This window comes from Aquarana catesbeiana, linkage group LG04 (assembly GCF_042186555.1).
Source record: "Aquarana catesbeiana isolate 2022-GZ linkage group LG04, ASM4218655v1, whole genome shotgun sequence".
Classification (NCBI taxonomy): Eukaryota; Metazoa; Chordata; class Amphibia; order Anura; family Ranidae; genus Aquarana; species Aquarana catesbeiana.
In genome coordinates, this window is record NC_133327.1 from 195,490,199 (window position 1) to 195,510,561 (window position 20,363).

The 20,363-nt window shown below is 46.4% G+C and overlaps 1 long non-coding RNA gene across 1 annotated transcript in view; it reads right to left on the reverse strand.

Moving 5' to 3' along the window:
* LOC141141455 (uncharacterized) overlaps nucleotides 1-9,552 on the reverse strand; it is a 47,031-nt gene extending 37,479 nt beyond the window's left edge. Inside the window, exons 1-2 of the long non-coding RNA XR_012244089.1 lie at nucleotides 9,477-9,552; nucleotides 7,315-7,479 (exon numbers count right to left, since the gene is read on the reverse strand). This is a non-coding gene — a long non-coding RNA (uncharacterized lncRNA). The remainder of the gene's footprint in view (nucleotides 1-7,314; nucleotides 7,480-9,476) is intronic.
* Nucleotides 9,553-20,363: the final 10,811 nt, after the last annotated feature.

Here is a 20,363-nt window from a genome sequence, read left to right on the forward strand (position 1 = left end):
GGGGTTACAAGGGGGGTCCCTGATGAGTTTAAAGCCAGGGATCAGGTAAAAGCTGGTTTTGAGTCTTTGATCCCCATAACAACTGTCAGCAAGAATGTAGATTGGATTAACTACATGTCATGGTTATGCAATAGAGTTTGTCGATCAGCATACCTGTCTCCATGTGTTCATCTCTAGAGACCAGCTGACCCTCACCTGACTGCTTTTATAACCTCTCCTCTAAGCATGGCCCCACCCCAGGCCCTATCAGGGAACCCTATATTAACCTGTGCACCGCAAGCCAGCAGTGATGATCAACCATTGTGTGTTAGCCTCTATGTGTACTTGCTGTGTTTCCTACATCTGATTCCTGTTACCGACTTTGGCCTGTTCCCGACCATCCCTGTTTGCCTGTGACCCTGAACCTTGGCTTGTCCCTTACTTTCCTTGTTGTTCTAGCCTGCTGCCTCCTTTCTCTTCTCCTGTAGTCTACCGTGAGCGTGAGCTGTGAGACCCTGGGGGCCGCGACCTGGAGCCAGACTGCAGCGCAGTCCATCCTTACCATTAAAGGCTCTGGTGAACACCTGCTGGCTCTTAGACTCCGCGCCCTGGGGAATCTATGCTCTAGCTCCCAGTGGGATCTGTGTCAGTGATCCAGTAGACCTGCTTCCTGAACCTCCCAGGGTTCAATCCGCAGCAGTCAGCCGTAGGGTCCACTACCTTGCGGTGCACTTCTGATCCCAACGGTGTGCATCTGTCACCCAGCCTCTAGGTGACCTGACACTACACATATTATAACCAACAGAGATTTGTAAATTACACTAAAGATGCCCTCCAGGGAATTGCTGACCAGTTAGCCCCCACTTCCTACATGACATTCCAGGACCGGATGGCCTTAGACATGGTGCTAGCTGGGAAAGGAGGTGTTTTGTAAAATCATAGGAAAAAAACGGGAACCTGTTGTACATACATTCCTGATAATACTGGCCCAAATGGTAAGGTTACTCTAGCTATAAAGAAATTAGAAGATCTGTCATTGGAGTTGAAGAAGAACTCAGGTATCACAGACCCATGGGATCAATACTTTAGCTGGATGAGTGGGTGGCAGAAGGTGCTCGTCCAGATAGGGGTAACGGTATTAATAATCCTGGTTCTTTTAGCCCTGACTGTATGCTGTATTCTACCTTTCGTAAAAAAGTTAATGAGCAAGGCTGTAGACAATAGCACACCTACATTTCTCCACCAAGAAGAAGAGGTCCCCCTTATGATGGAAGATGACAAACCCTTCACTCCTCTACAGTCACTCCCTGTCCATAATCTCACAGTCCTATAGGGTTTTAGGGATAGATAGCGCCTGACTGCACCTCTCCAGCTGTATCGAGGAGGGAAGTGAACAGTTGCTGCCCAATTCTATATACAGCCTAAAAGAGTTGCTGAGGAGAAGGGCCAGGCCAAAGTAGGACCTTTAGTATTAGGGACAGAAAAGAGAAAATAGTCATTTTAGGGGGGATTGTGAAGGAATGTGATGTAGATAATAATAATAATAATCTGAAAATGTCTATTTTCTTATGTGTATACATATTTTTCTCCTTACTCATTATATAAGTATACAGATTAGCTCTGTTCCTATATTTTCTCAAGATGGCGGGTACCCCCTACATCCCACACATCAGAAGAACGCGGAACTGAAGATAAAACCAAGGACAGCCAAACCTCGTTATGAAGATTCTCCATCTTCTTTTCTATCTTAACCAATGAGATGTACCTATTAGACTAACATAGCAATGACGTATTTTTGTGTATAAAACATTAGCACCGCCTTGAATAAATTAGAAGTGTAAGAAGTAACGGTGCTGAGCGTGTCTCAGAGTGTTTACTTTTATATACATGCATATCCACACTTTCCAATTAGAGACAGCAGCAGATAACCTTGGGCTCGATTGGAGCTCTTAATCATTTCCATAACACCACGAAAGGATGGGCTCGACTTCTCGAAGGAGAGTGGGACTCCGGGTACCCCCTTGCCTCTTCACGTAGGCGACGGCCGTTGTGTTGTCCATTCTTAACAGTATTGACTTCCCCTTCAGTAGGTGAGAGAAGGCCTGTAGAGCACACCAGGCCACCCTGAGTTCCAGGACGTTCGACCCTGGGACTGGAAGGCAGGAATCCCATTTGCCCTGGGCGAGGTTCGAGCCGCAGAGGGCCCCCCAACCCGTCCCACTGGCATCGGTCGTAACCGTGATCCAGGAGATGGGGGCGATGGAATGACATGCCAGGAGATTCTTGCGTTGAAGCCACCAAAAGAGGCTGTTCCTCATTGACGAAGTCACCCGGATGACTTGATTCTTGTCCCCTGTTCTCCACTGCTGCAGGAACCCTGACTGGAATGGACGTAATCTCCACAAGGCCCACTTGACCATGGGTGTTGTAGAGACCATCGTGCCGATGATTTCCAGGCACTGAGAGGCTTTTAGGTATGAGGCGTGTAACGCCTGAGAAATTCTTTCCCGCACCACCGTAATTTTCTGTAGTGGAAGGGAAATGGTGCCTCTTACAGTGTCGAACTGAGCTCCTAGATATATTAGGCGTTGCGCTGGTTTTAGATGACTTTTTGCTAAGTTCAGGAGCCACCCGAAACTGGATAGGGTGGAGATCACCTGATCTCGGTGGGCCAGCAGCTGCTCCCTGGTTTGCGATAATATCAGGAGGTCGTCGAGGTAGTGATAAAGACGTACCCCCTTCAGTCTTATGTGAGCCACTGTGGCCAAGAGGATTTTTGAAAAGACTCGGGGGGACGTTGTCAATCCGAAGGGGAGGCAGATAAACTGTAGATGATCTTGCCCTACCTGGAAGCAGAGATATTTGTGAAACCCTTCTTCTATCGGAACGTGGAAATAAGCGTCCTTCAAGTCGATGGAAATCATCCAATCGCCTGGCTGAATAGCTTGCTGAATAGTCGACAGGGTTTCCATCTTGAATCTCCCTGGCTCTATAAACTCGTTGAGGTAGGTCAGGTCTATGACCGGGCGCCAAGAGCCACTCTTTTTTTGAACCAGGAAGAGAGGGGAGTATATTCCCTGAAACCATTCGTCCCTCGGGACGTACACCACCGCTCCTTGAGATTTCAGGAGATCCACATAGGACAGTAGCACTTGTTTTTGATCTTCCGACCGGGGCAGAAGAGTGGGAACAAATCTGGGGGGCGGAGTACTGGAGAAAGTCCATCTGCGACCTGTCGAGACCGTCTTTATTACCCAAAAGTCCGAGATCGAGGCCACCCAGACGTGCCGGAAGAGGCGCAGCCGTGCCCCTACCCGACCCGCCTGGGCGGGCGCAATCTCAAAAAGACTTTGCTTGCTCCCGGCCGCTGGATGTCTGGCCTTTAGCGGACTTGCGAAAGGATGTCTGGCCCCTGCTCCAATTTTTCCTGAAGTCCCTACCGGGCTTGTACGAGCGAGCTTCTCTAGAACGCTCCGGAGAGCGTCTTCTGAACTGCGGTTTCTTCCGACCAAGAAGGCGCCTGTCCTGGGGGAGAAACCCCGACTTGCCACCCGTGGCTCGTGTTATGGCATCGTCTAGCTTATTGCCAAACAGTGAAGACCCCTCAAAGGGAATCTTACACCAGGCCTGTTTGGAAACGGGGTCAGCAAGCCAAGAACGTAACCATAAAGCCCGTTTGGCCGTGACCGACGACAGCATAATTCGCGCCAATAGGCGTATCAAATCAATGGACGCCTCCCCCAAGAACACCGCCGCTAGCTTTAATTCTGCAGCTGCAGAACTTCCCGCTAGCTCCTCTGACACCCCTTTAAGGAAGGAATCCACATTCTCCGTCCAGGCTTCCATGGCTTTTGACATGGCTGCCAGAGCCAAAGCGGGTTTACAGGCCGTTCCGGCCAACCCGTAAATCCTCTTCAAGTCTTGGTCGATCCTTCTTTCAAGACCATCCTTGAAGGACACTGCATCTTCCAAGGGGAGTGTAATATGCTTAGCTAGACGCATTAGGGCTGCGTCTATGAGGGGAGCATTCTCCAGATATTTCACCTCTTCTGACTTGAAGGGATATAATCTGGAGGTCTTATTTGTCATAGAGGACTTCCTGTCCGTCTTACTCCATTCCTCATCTATGATCTCTTTCAGCTCAGAAAGGAGCGGGAAACTTGCGCGTTCTTTCCCCAAATGCTTGAAGAATTTCTTTTGTTTGGCCGGGGGAGTAGAGGGATCCTCCCACTTAAGAGCCTCCTTGATTGCCTTAATTAAAGGTGACACCATACTGAAGTCAAAACCTCCTACTTCCTCTTCTTCCTGAGGATCATCATCCGAGGATTCAAGAGAGGCCACATACGGCTGAGAAGTGCCCGGTTCTTCACGGGCTTCATCGGCCGGGGGGCCAGACAGTGTAGTAGACTGGCTCAGCATGTGGGGAGAATCCAGCTCTTTCAGGGACTGTTGTACCACACGTTTAACGAGAGTTTCCAGACGCTGGTTCTCCGATTCTTTTTCCCTGGTCGCCCAGGCATAGCAACGGTCACACAGTGACTTGCCCTCCGGAACTAGTGTTCCACATCCCCAGCAGGCTCTTCGATCAGAGCGGCTGTCGTGGCGGTGGGAGCGGTGTCTGGAGGAGGAATGAGAACGTCTCCCCTGGTGGTGGTTTCCAGACGTAGAGTCTCGTCTGGATCTTGAAGGTGACTGGTGTTGTGGCCTGGCAAGGTCTCTGTCATTCTGGACCACGATCTGAGGGTCCGATCTAGAAGAGCTGGGAGAGAAAACACAGTAGGGAGGGGGAAAAAAAGGCGAGACCAACATCAGATAACGCAATTCACAATGCGACTGACTGTCAACCCCTCCCCTCATAAGCACATACCTTGTGCGTGAGGGCTGGCCACTTAAAGGCGGTGAATTGTCCATAACTTTCATATGAAGAGCGACACAGTACAGTTGGTCTGCAGAAAAAAAGGTGGCCTGAACGGGCCAAGATACCAGTAAGAAAAAAGGGTCATTCTGCCCCATAAATACATAAAAAGTGCACTTGCAACGTATGTCCAGATAAAAAAAACCTTCTTATCTCTGGACGTAAGAAGAAAATATACTTGATCACCCCTTTTCAAAAGAAAACATTTTTTTTTTTTTTTTTTTTCAAATTCAGTATGCAGGAAAGTTAATCAGGCACTCACCTATAACAGCCAGGGCTGGATATGGGGAAAAAAACGCTCCACTCCAACTCACTGTGAGGGCATTCCCACTGTGAAGGAGTTTGGGAGCAGAATTTAAACCCCCCGCCCATGACGTCACCACCCGACCTCGCGCCGTCGGACGGTGACCGTACTGCGCATGTGCGGATTGCCGAGCGTTCCGCCGCTCTACGCACGCGCGAGCCAAGCCTCGGTCCCGAGGAGGCTACCGCGCATGTGCGAACGGCGCGGACGGCCAAACCCGGAAGTGCTGAGGCGAGCTGGAACACACAAGCGCTCCAGCCGCCATGAGGGGGAAAAACGGTCCCAACAGAGACCGCAGCGGTCATAGCCAAAGCCTGGAGACCTAGGGGGAAAAAAACAGACAATACACAGAAAAACTGCCATGGAGATAAACTTTAAACTTCCGACCTTGCCAGCCATTGATGTCCCTGGACGATCGGCATACAGAGGCGACCATCCCTCCACCAAAGGGGTAAACATCAGCCTCTACCTGCTACTCGCCCGCCCGTGGCTGGGCCCTGAGCTGCACCGCAAGAGGTATGCCATGATCCTGGATCCGTCCGACCAGACGCGAACATTTTGTGTAGGTCCATTGGAGGAGGACAAAAAAGGAACACAGTAGCTAGTGGTGAGTACTCATTTATGGGAATGGGTCATATAGCATTGGAGAGGAGGCGGGGTTAACCCACACGTAGGCTGCCATGGAGTCTGTCAGGAAAATACATTTTTTCCTCAGTTTAGGCCAATCTGTATTCTTCATTCATTTTTTTTTTAACCAAAAATATCGCAATACGTGTATATTGATTGGTTTGCGCAAAAAAGTTATAGCGCCTGAAAAATGGTCATTGATTTATGGCATTTTTATTATTTTATTTGTTTTACTAGTAATGGCGGTGATCTGTGATTTTTATCGTGATTTTTATCGTGACTGCGACATTGCGGCGGACAGATCGGACACTTTTTTGAAACCATTGACATTTATACAGCGATAAGTGCTATAAATATCCACTGATTACTGTGTGAATGTCACTGGCAGGGAAGGGGTTAACACTAGGGGGCGATCAAGGGGTTTACTTTGTTCCCTAGGTGTGTTCTAACTGTTTACACACACAGATCCACGTTCCTGCTCTGTCACAAGCGATCGCAGGTGTCCGGCGGACATCATGGCCAACGGGCACGCACATCAGCTCCTTGGTAAAGCGGCGGGCGCGCGCCCCCCTATTCCGGGGGGGAGGCAAGGATGTCATATGATGCCTGCCTGGGATAGGAGAGCCACCTTGCGGACGTCATATGACTATGCCTATGGGTGGGATGGGAAGTGGTTAAGAGGGAAGTTTTAGGAAGAAAAAATAAAAATAAAAAAAAATAAACTTTCCACAGCCCCTTTTACATTCCAAAGCCCCCCCTGCACATTACATAGACCCCTGCAATTACACTATGAAGACACCCCCCCCACCACCACCACACACACACACACACACACTACGTTGTAAACCTATACATTGCACAGCCTCCTCCCCCTGCACAGTACACAGCTATTTTACATTGCACAGCCCCCTTGCACTCCCAGGAGACTGGGTCTCCTGGGACAGCACTGCCAGCATACTCCAAAGTTAAAAAAATAAATCAGTGCCAGTCTCTTCTCACAGACCCTTCCCACACTGTGCCGTCATTACAAACACCTCACTAGCCCCATTCCCTCCAGCTGGTCACATGATCACTCTCCTCTGATGTTTCACGTGACCGCTCTCCTCCTCCAATCTAAAGCTACACTCGGAGGGGGAGGAGGAGAGCGGCCGGAAAGAACAGGGAGAATGAGGCATCTGTGGACTCCGGTTCACCATGACACTTTTACACAGCCTACAAAGGACACATGTAAAGGGACTGGCAGTGACCCTCTTCCATTTTTAGAGTACACCGGCAGGCCGGCCCAGGAGAGGCGGGGCCGCCAGCATGACACCGCTGCCCAAATCCAAAAAAAAAAGGAATATCGGCGTATAATACGCAGGCAGCTTGTCCTCTGTTTTCAGGGGATAAAGTGCGTGTTATACACCTATAAATACGGAAGTCTTTGGATCAGCATGACAGACAGTCAACATCTATTTTCTTAGTGCAGATTGTCCTTAAAATAACTCACCAGCACGTTCCATATGTTCTCATTAGCCCCTTCGAAGCTGCAGAATCGTATGCCAACTCCCAGCAAGTCTTGTCCTCCCCACATATTGCTGGGCGTCACCGTCGTCTCCCTCAGTTCCAAGTTCTTGTTGCTGTCAGGCTTCTTATTCTATTCTATGTCCTTATTCTATGGGAGAGACATCACCAATTCATATCATAGGCATATAATCAAACTAGTTATCAGACTTTTAAAGATAAAAGCAATGATTACACTACTCCTGGTGTTACACGTATTCACCATTTAAAGCCCCACTCAAACCAAACTATTTTAGTATAGCAAGGAAGGGTTATTAAAAAGCTGAGTTGATCTTTACACACCAACATACACCATCATGCGATTATTACAACATCAAAATGTGTAGCAGCATAATGAGCATGGATGGTATGTAGTGTATGCCCATCCATCACAAGGTAAGGGGCATTCTCATTGGTCATAGTACTTGGCATCTTTGAGGCACAGCATACAACACTTTGCCTAGAAGATGCAAACAGTCCCTCTATTGTAACATGTAAATATAATTACATTACTGATATGCCTTGGACCCTTTTAGCAATATCTGAAGTGCATGAAACTGTCACAAAACTTGAGTACCGAAAGTAATATTCACTACAGATCTGTACCTGTGGGGAACTGTACACACAGCAAATAGGGAACCCTGACAAAGACAAGCTGTGCAGATAAGTGTCAAGTACCCCAATCTAGGATAGCTGGTAATGTGCTGGGTATATTTTTGTTATTTTGTAATACACCAAGTCCCTTCCATGTGCACCTTACTGTAAAGGCTAGTTTCAGATTGGGGTGGTTGTTGCTTATCTGCACAGCTTTTCAACAGCATTGTGCGTGGGGACACATTAGATGCTTTCAGTTGCCATTGTGCTTTTGCTGGGCGTCCAATGTGTCCCTGAATCTTTAGGGACGGGCGAGCCCCCTCCAAGCAAACCTGCCCTTAATTTATCCCCTGCTATATGTGCTTCAACTTGGGAGAATGAAAACTATAGTTAGGAACACAGTATACAGAGGAGCCTTGGCGAGGCACTGTGGCTTTCACATAGATTTGCAAATGTGTGCAACTAAACCCTTTGTCACTTACATACACTGTTGGGTTTTTTTCAGGCTAGCTGGTAAGTGTGCTTGGTATTTTTGTTGTTTTCTAACCTGACAAAGACTGCTCAGATGAGAACAGGAAAGCTCTTTAGTATAAATTCTAAAACAAAGGCCCCTCCAAAAATATGAATTGTATTCTTCACATTCAAGAAATAAGTGGAAACCCCTCCACTTGAGGTCTCATGTGGGTCTCTCAGTTTGGACCCCCATCCAGGTCAGAGACTTCTGAGTTTTTTTCCAAGGCACGGCTTCGGCTCAGAAAAATCTAAAGGTAACGGATTTCTAAGACAGAGCGGAGGCTCCACACAACGCTATTTTGTTCTGCCTCTGACACTACAAGATCAACAGGTCTTTCCAGTCATGCCACCCAGCCAGTTTGTATTAGCCCATAAGTGAAAGGATTTTCCTTGTCTTTCCTGAAGTTTGTGTTGGTCTAAACAGAACTATGCTGAATGGAATAACGTATGAGCCGCTACTCCGTTTTAAAGTGGTTGTAAACCCTTTACAACAACTTTATGCTACAGGCAAGCCTATTATAAGGCTTACCTGTAGCTACCCAGGATATCTCCTAAACCTGCACAGTTTAGCAGGTATCCCCTGTATGTGCCGATGACATATGTGCCGTTGCTTCAGTCTGTGTGCCATTACTGGCGGCTTCCGCGCGCATGCGTGGGAGTGACGTCATCGCGGCTCCGGCCAATCACAGCGCTGGAGCCGCGATACCTGGAAGTAACCCCCGGGAGAGCTGTCGCCGGCCGGAGGGAGAGCCGAGGACGGCTGCGGGGGGGCTTCATTCTCGGGCAAGTAATTCATAATGAGCTAGTATGCTATGCATACTAGCTCATTATACCTTTGTCTTGCAGGGTTTTTTTCCCAGGGTTTACAACCACTTTAAACAAGCACTAAAGAAGGACATAGCAGCGAAGGAGGTTTTTTAAAAAATGTTTATGTTTGTGTGTGAAGTTGTAAGACACACATAATGTAAACATAGAATACAGACTAGAACACGTTCAACTTACCAGTCTATTTATTGAAATAATGAAGTCAAAGAAAGGTTCAAGCCCAGCTCTGTGTCCAGGAGAGTTCTCTTGTACCTTTTAAGAGAAGCGGAGTCTGTTTAGTCATCGATTTGGAGAGAGTTACGCCTTATCACAGTAAATCTGAACTGTACTGTGTAAGATGTGAGGGCTGTTGGTGCTTTGACTTGAAACAAACAAATTCAGGATTTATGGCGCGAATATAGCGGCCGCCACTGTCAATCGTTCCTTCACGGTTCCCAGTGCATTCATTTCCCAGCTATAATGCCAAGCCTCTGGCATCACAACTTTCAAAAGTTACTGACACAAAACAAATATGCACACTTATGCCCCGTACACACGGTCGGACTTTGTTGGGACATTCCGACAACAAAATCCTAGGATTTTTTCCGACGGATGTTGGCTCAAACTTGTTTTGCGTACACACGGTCGCACAAAGTTGTCGGAATTTCCGATCGCCAAGAACGCGGTGACGTACACCACGTACGACAAGACTAGAAAAGGCCAGTTCAGAACCAAGCGTGGCACCCTTTGGGCTCCTTTTGCTAATCTCGTGTTAGTAAAAGTTTGGTGAGAGACGATTCGCGCTTTTTCAGACTCGTGGCTTCCAGATCGTTTTCTGCCGTTCAGTTTGTGCTTGTGGGTTTGTATCTGCTCTTCAGTGCGTGCAGTCAGTTCGTATCGGAGTTTTCTGTGCGATCTTGCCCGCTCGTTGCTGTTTTTCAGGTTGCTCTTCACAGGCCTTGCTGTTCTTCAGTGCGTTCTGTTACCTCGTTCTGAGCAGCCGACCGTTTTCTAGCCATGTTTCGTATGTGTACTCCTCGTAGAGTTCGTGCTGTGCGGGGGCTTGGTGTTGGGGTCCTGACCTTGACACAAGTCCAGTCCATGAACAGGGTGGGGAGGAGTTCATGGACCAAGAATTGGTTGCTTCAGCGTGACCAGTTCTCTCATATGCCTTTGCTCCGTGAGATCCGTGAGAATAATCCTGATGATTTCAGGAACTTTCTCAGGATGACGGACCCCGTGTTTCACCGTTTGTTGGCTTCGCTGACCCCCTATATTAGCAGGCAGGATACCTGCATGAGGCAAGCCATCACTCCGGAGCAGAGGTTGGTCGCTACCTTGCGGTATTTGGCCACAGGGAGAAGTCTGCAGGACTTGAAGTTCTCGACAGGCATCTCCCCCCAGGCTCTGGGGATCATTATCCCAGAGACCTGTTCTGCCATCATCCAGGTCCTGCAGAAGGAGTATATGAAGGTAAGATTTTTATCCTTTTATATCACATTTTATTGTATTGAATGTTTGATAATATATTGTATTTCTTCCCTCATTCCCTAATTACCATGATTGTAATATGCTGTGAATGTCCCCTTTGTTCTCATGCATGCTGGATTTTTAGGTAATTATTATTTTATGTCCTTCATACATATTTGCCCTTCACTAACCTCCCCAGCATGGTCTTTCCTGGCCCTATATTCACCTCATGTAGTCACTTAACAATGTATTTTATCAGCTCCATAGTAGTGCTTTACCCCAAACACCCCCTAAAATGTTTGGAAATGTTATTTTTGATTTAAATTCAGGCAGAGTGCCAGAGGCTTTTTTTTGTGGTGTCCCCAAATTTTTTTTAACCCTCCCCCCCCCAACTGCTAAGTCAGCTGATCCCAATTCTCTATCCTCAATCATCTATCTGCTGACTTTGCCAAACCCATACACACTATACCCACCTCTTTAGTGCTCAGATTTATGGATGAATTCCCCAAAGCATGTAGTGCAAGGGCCTGCCTGTATACTTTCCAATGGTACTGTTTAAAGTTTTTGTTTCCTATTATTATCTTGATAGGTAATAGCAGAATGTTCAAATGTCCTCAAATGTGTACAGTGTGTATTTATATCTTTGTATTATGACACTTCTTACCTGTCCAGTGGTCTGCCAATAGTGTAACTAAGGAGGGGCTGTTCCAAGTAATACCCTGTATTTAGGCATTCATCTCTCAATGAAGTGAAGAGGGTTACCTGTCCAAGAGTTCCCCCCCCCTATAATGTTAGAAATGGCCCATGAGAGGGGGGGAGGGGGAATATGATAGGTGTACCTTATACTTTGTTGTTGTTAAATTCCCCTTAGTAAATGCTATCTGGAGGTTGCCCCATAATGTTTGTGTCTAATCTGCTTGCCATGTTTCTGTGAAAAAATAGTAATGTTTATTTTTTTTTCCTCAACAGTTTCCTTCAACGCCACAGGAATGGCAGACTGTGGCCTCCCACTTTGCCCAGCGGTGGGACTTTCCTAACTGCGGAGGGGCAATTGATGGGAAACACGTCCACATCGTCCCACCACCCAACTCAGGGTCGTACTATTATAATTACAAGGGGTTTAATAGTATAGTGATGTTGGCGGTGGTGTCGGCTAATTACGACTTCTTGTATGTGGACGTGGGGAAGAATGGCCGGATGTCCGATGGTGGAGTGATCGCCCAGACGGAGTTCTACAGGCGTCTCCAGAATGGCAGCTTGGACTTGCCACCTCCAGAGGACAATGTTGAAGGTCTCCCATTTGTGTTTGTTGCTGATGAAGCATTTGCGCTGGGGGACCACCTGATGCGGCCATTCCCGATGAGGACCCTCACCCCGGAACAGAGGGTTTTTAATTACCGGCTGGCCAGAGCCCGAAGAGTGGTGGAGAACACATTTGGAATCCTGGCCAGCCGGTTCCGATTATTTCTGACACCCATCCATATGGCGGAGTATAAACTGAACCATATAATACTTGCCTGCTGTGTTCTCCATAATTTTTTAAGAAAACATTCAGCCAACTATGCTGGCTCAGTTGGGCCTGAGGCCGGAATCCCTAATCCATCAACACTGACGGCGCTTGAAAGTGGCCGTCCTGGCTTGCCCTCCCTGAATGCCCGTGATGTCCGGTTACGCTACCTGGAGTTCTTTGTGGGTAGGGGGGCTATCAATATGCCAGACAATCTGTGACATTTTTTTCAAATAAAAAACAACCAAAAGAAATTCTTTGTGGACATTTACTGCTTGTGTTTGTTTTAGCTGACCCTGACAGAAATGTGTTGAGTGCAGAAAATGTCGTGATTGGGTAACCTTATAAAAAACAGTGTTGGCTGGTACTTCCTAAATGCAAAAACACATTTCACTACAAGTGCACTTGCAACTGCACTGAACCTGCACTTGTAGTGCAAAGAGGATTTGCCCTTAGGAAATAACCCCCATTTTTGCATAAAACAGCAATTACATCACCCCAAAAGTGTTGTAGTGTTGAGACAATAATCCACACATTCTTGAGTAAGGCACTTTTTTATACCTGCACAATCACATGTGCATTTCCCAAAGGTTTTTAAAACAAACCAACATGTTTGTTGTATAACAATGTTTGCAGTAGCATATTAAAAAATCGAAATATCCATTTCAGATAAAACAGGCCTGTGTAAAACCAACAAGAAAGCCAAAAAACTTGAACTTACAAAGTTCACATATGGTAAAACCTGAAGGCTATATCAGACATGAGTATTTATGAACTGTGTTTGATATAGCGTTCAGATGGGGGGAAATCACCCCTGGAAAAGCCAAATTTGGAAGATGCACACCAATTTACGAATGTCAACATGTGCTATCTGCCATCAGGGGGGATCAAGGGACGTGTTTTGGGGGAGCAAGCCCTTCCTCAACGCTACTTTATAATTGAGGAAGGGGTTGCACCCCCAAAACGCGTCCATTGATCTCCCGTGATGGCAGATAGCACATGTTGGCACACTGTGTGCATCCTCCAAATTTGGCTTTTCTAAACATTGAAAAAATTTTGGTACGATAAAACAGGTGATTTTGTGGGGTTTAAATTCGCCCCAAAACATCAATGATGTTATTATTTTTTTTAATAACATCACTGATTTGTTGCTGGATGTTTTGCAATTGGAGATTACACCCCATGATCTCCCCGATCAGTATCTGGGCACTTTCAGATGTAAAGCGTTCTGGATCACGATCACCTAAAAAGAGATAAAGAACAAAAAAAAAGGTCTCAAAAATCTGCCACCATCCATCTCTTTTACCTGAGCCTGTGGTCGCAGACACTCACCTGTTGTGGTGCCAATCTCCACCACGTCTTCTTCTTCCTCCTGCTCTTCTTCTTGTGTTGGTATTTCCCCTTCTTCCAGAGGGGGGGGGGGTCTCTGGTCTCCTGGGATGAGGGGTGTCCGAGTCTTTTCTCCCCTATGTAAAACAAAAATGGTATAATTAGCACACAGATATTTGATGGCAGAACTGGAAATAGGAAACATTGCTCGGAAGTGGGGTACAATTGTCTATTTTAGCAGAGTTCCAAGATGTATATTTTTTATTGCCCTTTGTCAAGCTGCAATACTTTACCTGTTTGGTACAAGCTTCACAGATGGAGACCCCCCTATAGTATACACTGGAGCACCTGTGTGGCCCCCCTAATAAAAATGGTGTTCTTGTGTCCCACACTAGTGCTCCAGTGTCCAGATGTGAAAACAGCTGCTCAGTGTCCTCTCCTTACACACAATCTAGTTTGCATTTCATTCTAGTAACAAACCCATCTACACAAACAAATATTTGGCATCCAAGTAGGCCCCCAAAAATGTGTGAAAATGCATATAGCCTAAACAATGGTGTTCTAGAGGCCGAAAGAAAAATGTTTGATACGAACGAATAATGTGCCAATGAACATTAAAGTTGACCTTTTTAAACGTTACAACTAATAAAAGCATATGGAGCAGAACGAACGTAATAAAGACAGAAAGAATAGGAACACAGCACAACTACTTACTTTTTTGCAGCACTCTCCGGATCTTTCGGTACTGCTCTGGCTCTCTCAACTTCAGGTCCGACCACCGCTTCCTGAGCTGATCTTTAGACCTTCGTACCCCGAAATTCCGCTCTAGACTCCTGACCACTTTCGCCATGATCTTGGCCTTTCGGATGTTCGGGTTGGGGTAAGGCCCATATTTTCCGTCATAGTCGGACTTCCTCATGATGTCGACCATCTCCAACATCTCCCCAAACTACATATTTGTGGCCTTAAAACGTCTCCTTCTGGATCGGGACGTGCCTGGATCCGCCCTTTCCTCCTCCTCCTCGTTGCTACAATTAGCCCGCACCTGCTGTATGTCCGCCATCATGCTCTTCCCCCACTGCGCCGAACGAAAAGGGGCGGGGAATACACTAGAAAGAACGTCAGGGGCGGGCGGAGTTACACGCATGCGCAGTGTGTATAAAGCGTAACACGCGTGCGTATTATGTTTGATCTGTGAGCGGAGGAAGGAGCATTGGACGCGCCGATCGTAAGAACGAAGGTAAGAGACAAACTTGTGCCTATACCGCTTCTAGATTGAGGCCTATATTGTAACAAGATTAGGAGAGTTTTGTGTGACATTAGGCTTTGTCTTGTGTTGTGTCTTGCAGTGAACATGGATATCTTAATGAAAGATAATGACTTCATTTCAGTATTCATAGAGATGCTAAGGGAGCTGCCCTGTCTGTGGGAGATTAAACACCCCCATTATAAGAACCAAGCAAAGAGGAAGGCAGCACTGGAGCAATTGTGTGAAATTGTGAAGCAGGTCATCCCCACGGCAGACATCACTTATTTAAAGATTTTCATTGGTGGCCTGAGGAGCACATATCTGAGGGAGCGCAATAAAGTCCTTGATTCGCAGAGATCCGGAGCAGCAGGTGACATCTATGTCCCCAGGATGTTGTACTACGACAGGCTGCACTTTCTGGCAGGCCAGACTGAACCCAGGCCATCCCTCTCCAGTCTTCCTTCCACGCTTCCTTCTCCCCCAGCTGAGGCTTCTGATGCCCAACCTGGGCCTTCCAGGCCACATGTGGAGGAGCCCAGATTGAGCCAGGTATAGCATTCCTCTAAATATTTCTGCTTGTCCAATCAATGATGTGAACTATATGTTAGTTGGGAGTACTAATTAAGGATTGTGATTGATGATGCAAAAACTAAAACTATGTCCCTTTTTCATACACAGGGAAGTCGCAGCCAGGAGGTGGCCGGGCCGAGCTGGCTGGCTGATATCAAGGTCCCTCCACCCCCCCTGAAAACAGAAAGTGGCAGTAGGAGGAGTGCTCTAGAGGAGGCTGCTATAGCATTCTTTTGGAGGGCTACAGAGGTCCTGGGAGCACCACACACCAGGCAGGAGAACATTGCTGCATTCATAGCCTATAAAATGCAGAGGATGGAGGAGGGCCAAAAAGCCATGTGTGAGGCCCTCATATCGGAGGCTCTGGAGAAAGGTATGAGGGGCCAAATTACACCTCACACACAGCTTTGGGATGGTCCTCCTCCTCCTCCTGCAGGTCCTACTCCTCCTCCAGGTCCTACTCCTCCTCCTGCCACATCTCCAACTGCACAGCCACAGCCGGGAATGAAGCATGAAAGGAAGACCAGACAGTGAGGATCCTGAATCCAGTCTGTTGGGCAAAAAAATGCAGCCTCTTGTGGTACCACAGCCTGCGGACACACATGTCATCTGCTGCTATCCAAGTCTCTGTGAATCCCGGACCAGACTGCCCTCCCTTACATATGGACTCCTCAGGCCACCAATTTTGATGTTGAAGAATTGATGTCTGCTGTGGGGGTCCCAGGCTTCGCTAATTTCTCTTGTTGATCCAGTGTTGCCTTCCTCTTTGTTTGGTTCTGATCCCTTAATAAAGGATTTTTGTTTTGAATTATACTCTCCTATGTGTTTTACTTCAAAAAGGACAGTTTGTTTGTGAGGATTCAGGTACATTTCAAATATACAATGTGAAATGAACAAGGGACACCAACAACAAACAATCTCCTTGAGATTAAATAATAAAAGATATCAATGGTGTTGGGGTAACTTGACACACAAAACACACCCAAAAATATTCTGGAGTAAAAATAAAAATAACATTGAACAAAGATCAGCCTTGGAAAAAATCCAAACATTAAAGAAAAAAAAAGGCTTAAAATCCAAAATAAAAAAAAATTAAAAAATATCAAACTGTCAGATGTGACAACTAATTAACAATATATTCAGGGAATCCCACTAAAAAAACACAAATAAAAGTTTGTGAGAAGTCTGTGTGAATACGAGCAGCAAAACTACTTAATTCTTGTCACATTATAAAGAAGAAGAGAGTGCGCTGTATTAAACCATTTTTAACATTGCAGCGTGACGAAAGTGCTGTATCCATTGCGAACGCTAAGTTTACCAGAACGAGCTGTCCCGTGTTGGAATTTCTTCTGAGCATGCGTGGCACTTTGTGCGTCGGAACAGGCCACACACGGTCGGAATTGATGCGATCGGATTTTGTTGTTGGAAAATTTTATCTCCTGCTGTCCAACTTTGTGTGTCGGAAAATCCGATGGAAAATGTCCGATGGCGCCCACACATGGTCGGAATTTCCGACAACACGCTCCGATCGGACATTGTCCATCGGAAAATCCGACCGTGTGTACGGGGCATAAGGGTTATGATGATGCTTTTCTGCAGGATTTTTCCAGGTCCATGAAAAAGAAGGGATTAAAAAAGGAAAAAAGATAGGCAACGGGAGACCTCACATTTCACTATACGTTTCTCTAAGACCCCTTTCACACTGGGGCGCTTTGCAGGAGCTACATCGCTAAAAATAGCGCCTGCATAGCACACTGAAACAGCCGCTGCAATATCTCCAATGTGAAAGCCCCGATGGCTTTCACACTGGAGCGGTGCGCTGGCAGGACGCTGAAAAAAGCAGCAGGAAAAAAGTCCTGCTAGCAGCATCTTTGGAGCGGTAAAGGAGCGGTGTATGATTTGTATCGAAATCAATAGGGCAGCGCGGTTATACCGCCGGCATAGCACTGCTGCAGCAGCGATTTGCGGGTGGTTTTAACCCTTTGTCGGCCGCTAGCGGGGGTTAAATCCACCCCACTAGCGGCCAAATAGCGCTGCTAAAATGACGGTAAAGCGCCGCTATATTTACTGCCAACGCCCCCACTGCCCCAGTGTGAAAAGGGCCTAAAGGACCATCACCGGCATCTGCTAAAATGAAGGATAAGCCAATCTGAACTCTCATCCTCCACTTTGGCTGTGATGAAGATGTGTGATCAAGGAATAAAGAGAATATTTTTATGCTGGGGCCCATTCGAAGTGAGTAGGCTGCAGAAATGCACAATAAATCAATAAATGTAATAATAATAAATATGTCAATAGAATTCCTTTTCTAAAACCACACTAAACCCAAATGTACCGATGACAAACATTTGACAACCACAGCAGCCTGTTCTCTGTAAAGTTTGAAAAATGCAAGAATCTGCCTGGCTGCCACAGAGACTAACGTACTCCTTCCTCCAGCATATGTTCCACCATGCAAGTCTGATGTCTGACGTCTTTACTCTTCTTCCTTATCTTAGGTTAATTATGAATTCATTTTACTGTACATCCCTTAAAAGCTTCTGTGGCTCCCTCAGCAAGGTTTGCATTGTCTAGTTTGCTGTGCTGCAACAAGGAAAATACTGAGTACAACCAAAGACAAGCACATCCTAATGGATTCACTCCCAGGGCCAGATCACATGCAAATGACTGCTGCCGAGCCTGCCTTCTGCCTGGGAATGTACAGTATACAATCTCCCTGTACTGAGTTGTGTTGTATTAAACCAAGTGACATTATACAAGAATAAAATATCATTTCTACAGATTAATAAACTAGATCAGAGGAGTGTGGACTACTTGAAGTGGTTCTAAAGGCAGGTTTTCTACCGGAATATATTCTCTGCATTAAATGTAAAAAAACCTTTCACTGTGTGTGCCTTTCCATCCCACCCTAAACACTTACCTGACACCGCTCTCCATCCAGCGCTGTCCCCACCTGCAGCCTGACTCTGCTCTCTCTTCCTGCATTCATGGGCTTGGCTGAGAGCAGTGGAAGCTATTGGTTCCCGCTGCTGAGAGTCAAATTGAATGAAGTAGGGGGTGGGGCGGAGCCGTGCACGTCAATGGATGCACACAGCCTGGCTCCGGATCAACCCCGCACGAGTGTCCTCAGAGATCAGGAGGAGCCAAAAGTGCAAGGGACTCCAGAAGAGGTAGTACGGGACCACTCTGTGTAATACTTGCACAGAGCAGGTAAGTATAACATGTTTGTTTTTCTAATTGAAAAAAAAATAAATAAATTATAACTTTGCAATCACTTTAAGGCAGAACACCAGTCAAAAAAAAATATTTCATTATTAAAAGATACATAAAAAAATAAAATATATATATCAGCTTCTGTAATCCGGAGCGATGTTAGTTTTGCTCGATTAAATGATTTCCAGCATCGTACAACCAAATTGTCCTGACCCCAGTCATACCTGTGACTGGATAGTGAAAGAAAAGCTTCTCTCCCCTATTGAAATTGCTTATTCTGATTTCATTGCACACTGTGAGCTTCTTACAGTTCACATCAGAAGCTGCAGCAAGTCACACAGAGCAGTGCGATTTCCTGGCTGGAGGACATCCATTGTGTAATTCTTCTTCTCCCCCACGTCTGTCTCTGGCTCGCCCCTTTCATCCACTGGTTTCAGTTCTTTCAATAACAGTTCTTTCAATAAAAGAGGTTCAGCATTACTTGTGGTCATTGTATTCAAGATTCTATGGACAGCCTCCTGCCAGCCCCTCCCACCAGCTGTGATCTGCCATAGAGAAGTAAAGAGACCTAGTGATGATGTCACAGTCTAAAATGACGTATGTCATGAAAATAGAAAGGTTTTCTTTATACATTTCCTTAGCGTGTTGAGGAAGGCGGAAAGGAGGAATCGGGGAAGGTAAAATACAAGCAGATTAAACTACAGCTTTTAAAGCCCAAGTTCAGACTTTTTTTTTTTTTTTTTTTTTAGCCTCTGACATTGTGAGAAAAGATTAGAACTTCCCTTCCTGTCTTAGTGAGAGGGCATTAGAGGGGTAGAGAAGAGATGGAGACTCTCTCCATTAGCAGAAACAGCATTTCTCATCCTTCTGAGGGGGAAATCTCAGCCTGCCTGATCAGTGGTGATTAGCTGACAGATTCCCTGCTGTGCAGACAGACTCCAATGGAGCCGCTCCATGTGGAAGGGGCCCAACACATCTTAGTGCCTTTTGCAGTTTAGACACTAGGGGGAGCCCTCAGTGGCTCTGTGATATTACTTTGCCTTAACTTCTGAGATAAATTATTACCCACATACTCCCATACTTGCATTGTGAAACAAAGCAGTAGAGCACAATTATTGCTTCAAGAATGCATTCAGGAGGTAAAGCTGAAGTCCCACTGACCCGGTCACCCAACAAATACCAGGGGTGAAACAGTGTATAGAGCCAACCAGTTCCACACACAAGTACACAGCACAAGAATATACTTCACTCCATTCTCTTGAAGGTGGTGCTGCAGGCAGATTCAGGTTCACGGTTTCCTTTGGGAAAGAGTGTCCCAGATATCTCATGGATGCCCCTTCCTCTTCCACACCACAAGTACTAAATCTTGTGTATAAGATGAGCAGCAAGAGGTAAGGAATACATTCCCCCCGGGTGTAGGTTCTCAGTACTGCTAGGACTCCTCATTACACCTCACAAACCAGAATGGCATAACAAGCATATGGGAACAAGGAAATGCTTAGCAAGTCTAACTCTGGGCTCATGCTTATAGGGTGTGTGTGTGTGTGTGATCTTGCTGGCAGTAATACCCTATGCAACATCTGTAATGTTACATGAAGTGCAAATGTACCCGATTTGCTAGGAAGCCACCTAACCTCCTTGACTGTTAGGACACAAGTAGCCCCCGCCGCACAGCATTTATACAAGCTAGACTTCCATTCAGGCCACTTGCAAGTGCATTCAGGGCTGATAGCGTATATTTACACTC